Raw genomic sequence first — 6,000 nt, forward strand, 5'->3', positions numbered from 1 at the left:
TGACAGCATTTGTTCTAATGGCCTGTTCTTGTGCCACCAGTATTAGTCCTTCTGTCTCCTTTTTGAGTGTTCCACTTGTAAGCCATGACAAGGTCTTTTCTTTATTCACTTTGCCTTCAATCTTCTCCAAGAACTGGCCATGCAATGCTTTGTTCCGCCAACTGTCCATACGACATTGAGTTACAGTTTTTCTGTACTGGTCCTTAGTTTGCTTCGCCTTGAGAAGCTTCCTATTGTTGACCTCCATCAATGCTGACTCTTTGCTCTCCTTCACATAGTCAGCTAATGCATGCTTCTTCTTCTTCTTCTCTTCTTCTCCTTCTTAGATTTGTATGCCGTCCCTCTCCGAAGATTTGGAGTGGCTCATATATTTAGACTATAAGACACACTAAATTTCCACTTACTTTTGCGATTGGGGGAAAGGTGTATTTTATACTCTGAAAAGTCTGATATTTCAGCCAGACACTGATTCAACAATTTCACTGTTTTATTATATCCATAAGAAGAGATAGACCTGAACATTAAAAAAAAAATTAAGCATTTGAATTATCTCAGTTATAACAGTGTTCTATGGATACCATACTTTTGAGAGTATAAGAATGCACTGCCCCCCCCCAAAAGAGGGCAAAAATTTGGGTGTGTCTTATATACCAAATGTAGTCCGCCCGCCAAAAAATGGGGCATGCAGAAGCTACAACTGGCTATGGCATTCCTTGCAGCCAATCACTGTGAGGCCGATCCAACTGACAATTATCTGCTTGTACTAATCAGGCTATGCTGAAGCTGAAATGGGTGGTTTTCTGTTTGCTGCAAGGAGGCAAATTGCTAGGAGGCAGAAGCAATTTTTCTTGTTTCCCTCCTCCCAAAGGTAAGTGCGTCTTATAGGTCAGAACATCTTATATTCCAAAAAAATATGGTAAATATGAGATTATTCTTATATAGTAAGAGTTCATTATTGAACCTATTTTGTTGTGATGGAGGCAAAAAGCTTTTTGTCCTTCAAGCATTGTAATTCTTTTACTACGGTAATACTCAGAACTTTTCTAAATTATTCAGGGCCATTGAGGACTAGGGTTAATTGGCGATTATGCAGGAATTTCTTGAGACATGTTGATTAGATACTTTTGATAAGAAGAAATCCCAAGATTACTAGAGATTACTATCTAAGGATGAATGGAATCTCATGAAGAATGTTCTGCCTAAACCTAATATAGACAGGAGGGCTGCAATTCCTATATCCCAGTCATAGTCATGTGCACTTTTATAAGCTGAACAGCTAAACCATGACTAATCTGAAAGATTCTAACCTCAGAGAAGCTAGTCAACATATCTCAGGGAACTGTTTTTTCAATAACTTCCAATTAGGTGAAGTCCCCAATGGTCCTGAATGATTTACAAAAGTGATACTGGGTATTACTGAAATAATTAAATGATGGATAAAAAGCTTTTTCTCTCCATCACAACAAAGTAGCCTCAGTAATGAATTCTTACTATAGAAAATTAATTTAACTCAACCACCTTCTAAATCTACCAACTTGCTTCACTGCTCATTGTTAAGATATATACTAAAAGATGGAATGGCCTACATCATAAGCAGCTCATAATCTGTTCCACAATCAGCCCTTGGCCATCTTTCATTATATCTAAAATTCTCTTCTTTCTTTTATCAATTTGATTTCTGTGCATTCATCTGAAGTCTATGTATCTACTGGCTTCATTTTGGCTGTTTGAAGACTGTTAGCAATGAAAAAATCATTGGATTGGCAGAAATTAATACAGAATCCTCCTGCTTTCTGTTTCCTAGATAACAGAATCCTACTAGGTCTTCCTGCTTACTATTTCCAATTTGGCATTCCAATCTTCATCCATAAGCAGAATATCTTGCTGGCATGTTAGGTGGATTTTGTATTGAGCTTGATCATAAAACTCATCAACCTCATAGCTAAAGCATAATTTTGGGTAATTGTCATATTAAACAAGTGTATATGAAATACAATTGATTTGCCAAGTCATTGACCGACTGTATTATATACAGGTAGTGATTCTACTACAGTATATCCTTCATAACTATGAAAACAATGCTGCTCTTTATTTTTCATATCTTAAAATAGTAAATATGCACGACCTTCTCACTGAAAGTGTCCAATTCCAGACTATTTCAATTGGCTTAATGCTTAAAATATCAATGTGTGCTAGATTAATTTCAACTCTATATGAAGCTTTTCCAAGTCCATGTGTCTTATATTCCAGGTTTTCTAGTGATCGCCTTTGCAAATCTGGATTTCCTTTACTTGCATGAAAATATTACCAACTTAAGACATTCACAAGGCTTTAAATCAAGTTGCATCAAAAACACAATTCCAGGTAGCCCTCAACTTATGACCATATTGAAGTCTGCCCATTACAATTTAAGTTGTAGACAATCATAAAGCAAGTAATTTTCAGGACCAGACCTATTTTCACAAGCTTTTTTTTTTGTGGTAGTCACTAAATGAACGTCATGGCGAAGCAAAGTCGAGTTGCTAAGCTGGCTTTGGGTAATTTTTTGTCAAAAAACAGAAATAAATGTAGGCTGGGTGCCAAGCACCCAAGTGCCCATTATAACTTCAGAACCAGGTCTTAACTTCCTTTTGGTGGTCTGTCATAAGTCTGAATAGCTGGTAAAGCAATTAGTCATAAATCAAAGATACCTGTAGCAATGTTCCCTCTAATTTTTTTCCGGTGTTGGCGGAAAAGTATAGTGTCTGAGCGACAGTCCCTTTGGGACTGGGCGGCATAGAAGTATAAATAAATAAATAAATAAACAAACAAACAAACAAACAAACAAGAAAAAACTTCCCTTTATTAAAAGAAATTAATAATAAAACAAAACCAAAATCTATTACTATTATTACTATATTCTTCTCTTTTTCCATTTCCAATAACAGGTGAGCTATTGGAAATGGTTCAAGGGTTCACACACACACACACAAACGGCTGGGGGGGGGTTCTCTATTATTATTTGGGTGCTTTTTACCATATGCTTTAAATCAAGAGTCATTTCTCTCTCTTTCTCTCCCCCTCTCTTGCTCTCTCTCTTTTTTCTCACTTTCTCTCTCCCTCTCTTGCACTCGCTCTCTCGTTTTATTTCTCTTTCTATTGCTTTCTTTCTTTCTCTCTCACTCTTTCTTTCTATCTCTCTTGCTTTCTTTCTCTTCTATCTCTTGCTATCTCTCTCCCCCCCTTTCTCTCTCTCTCTCTTTCTCACTTACTTTCTCTCTCCCTCTCTCTCTGTCAGCGAGAGGGCTGCGAGAGCGCTTTCTCCGAGCGCTTCGGGAACGCCTGCCCTGCCTCTACTGCAGCCCCCTTGCTGAAAGTCCGGGATGAAAGCGCTCCCAGCAAAGGGGCTGCGAGAGGGGCGGGGCAGGCATTCCCGAAGCGCACGGAGAAAGCCCTCTCTCGCAGCCCCCTGGCTGGGAGCGCTTTCGTCCCGAGAAGCCGCAGCCGCCACCGCCGCGAGAGAAGTCGCGCCCCAAGGCAGGAGACGGCGGAGGAGCAGAGGGGGCGGATCGGGTGGGAGGGCTGAGAGACCAGGGGCGCGAGGGGGCCGGAGGCCCCATGGGGAGGCAGGGGCAGCTGCAGCTCCCTTTCCTCCTACTGCCAGCACCTCCCCGCTCCTGCACCGCCCCCCGCGGGCTGGCAGGGGGATGGGGAGCGCGTGCCCGTGGAAAAGGGTGTGTGTTGGGTATTTTGGGGTGCACGTATGCGCACGCGCGCAGCTTACAGGAAACGCTGACCTGTAGTTACTCTGAAAGCCCTTCAGCTCTCCCTCAATAGCATGTTGAGTGCAACCTAATGTTTAGGAATGTGAGAATGCAGTAGATATCCAGTAAAAGATGAGTAATGATCCAGTCACAAACAGATTTGTTAAAAGTGTATAAAATAGTTTACTTTTAGATAAATAGCAGTCCAATTAAACAATCAAGGTCATTCGCATTTAGTCAGTCAATATCAAGAAGTACTGTACTACAGTCTTCTTACCAGCCTGTCTTTGTCTTAAACATCAAAGAACGCTTACAGCTAACAAACACTTCAATACTTTCAGAGAGTAACAGAGTTTCACACAGAGCTCCTTATCAAACACACAGTCAATCACTTTTGGTTGTAAGCCACCCAGTCCTCTGGTAGTAGGGTGGCATATAAATCCAAATAAATAAACAAACAAAAACAAATAAATCACAAATGAATCAGCATTCCAGAGCACATCAGTCTTCAACTACAATCTCTGGCTCCCCCTAATGGAAAATTCAAAACACCATAGCCAATCATCATACAGCAGTACACTACATTTAAAGTTAAAGTACTCAAATATATACAAACATAGATTTAGCAGCTTCTTTATATACAGTATTAACAATCCAACCGTTTGGACATAGTCCTAACAGTAATCTATCATTATTTTCTGTTGTGTACAAGTGGTTCTTGCTTAACAACTGCTTCAACAACCATCTGAAATTACAATAGTGCTTAACAAGTTGGTATTCATGACCAGTCTTTGAAATCCCAGCCATCCAGTGTTCCCAGTGTCAAATGTACAGAATACAGCCAATTGGCAATTGCAAGATCAGGGGCCCACAGTCACTATTGCATTTATGACCTCCACTGCAAGCAAAGTTATTGAAGAAGCAGGCAGGAGGCTGCAAATGGCGACCACATGATGTTATACTTAATTCAATTAGCAGTGTGGTCACTAAGCAGTGCAGTCATGTGACATCGTACTTTATGTTCTAGTCAGTAACCTACAAATTGCAGGCCCAATTACCAACATAAACCAAGGATTGCCTGTATTAAATGATGCCTTTGTCACTGTCATTAATGTGATAATCTGACTCTATTATCCCATATTGATACCGCCCAGTACAGATATGCCAGCTTGTTTTAGCAGAAATTTGCAATGATCTTCCTATATAGATGACCCTCATGAGAGTACTGTACATGCTTTTACCATATGCTCCTAGCATTATTTGTTCCTTCTCAGGAAAACTACCCACCACTACTCTATAATGAAGCAGCATGGCAGTTACCAGAGTTGATCTAAAATGCAATATTTTTTCCAATTTAAAACAAATGTATCTGATCTGTGCACATTATAGTGTGAATTAAATATGAAACATGAAATGTGATAATTTTATAAAAAAAACTTTACATCTTGACTAGATTCAAGAAACTAAGAATTATATCCCTCTCCTGAACTATCCTCAACATATCAACTATATTCACAGACCATGAAAGGAATTCATATTGGAGATTCACTGGGAATCCAATTTAGTTTAGAAAGTTAATTTTAGGTAAATCAAATTAAACCTGGTAGTGGTGCGGTAATTTCTGTTCTAAAAAGCAAATAGTGGAAGCATATGGAACCATGTGCAGGTAGTCCTTGACTTATAACCAGCTATATAGTGACTAATCAGTTACAACGAACCCTAAAAATGGGACTTATGATCAGGATTCAGAGTTCTGACATCTTGCATTTACCTGACCACAACTTACAAGCTCTAGTAAAGGACAAAAATAAATTTTTACTTATCTGAATAGAAAGAAGGCAAAGGGAAGGTGTTTTGCGAGAGGAACGAGCCACCACATGTCCTGCTGGATCACAGGACCGAGCGAATTCTGGGGAAGGGACGGATCCAGCAGGCTTTTTAAAGCCTAGGCTCAGTCTTCGACGGATTGGACAGCGAGCAACCCATGTGACTGCCGGACCGGCTCTCTCAGGACAGAGAACATCAAGGATGTAAACTACTTTTAGATAATTGAATTACTAGAACTCAACTTTTTAACCAAATGTTAAAAAAGTAGCCTATTCTGTATTTACTAATAATCTAACTTGACTTTCTTCCTCTAACAGATCAGAGATAAAATAATTGATAATTTAAACAAGAGTAATAAAGTATCAACTGCTATCTAGAAAACTTTAAGTTGGTAAGATTTATAGAATTTTCCTTCTGAAAGCACCACAAA

Source organism: Erythrolamprus reginae, chromosome 2 (assembly GCF_031021105.1).
Source record: "Erythrolamprus reginae isolate rEryReg1 chromosome 2, rEryReg1.hap1, whole genome shotgun sequence".
Lineage (NCBI taxonomy): Eukaryota > Metazoa > Chordata > Lepidosauria > Squamata > Dipsadidae > Erythrolamprus > Erythrolamprus reginae.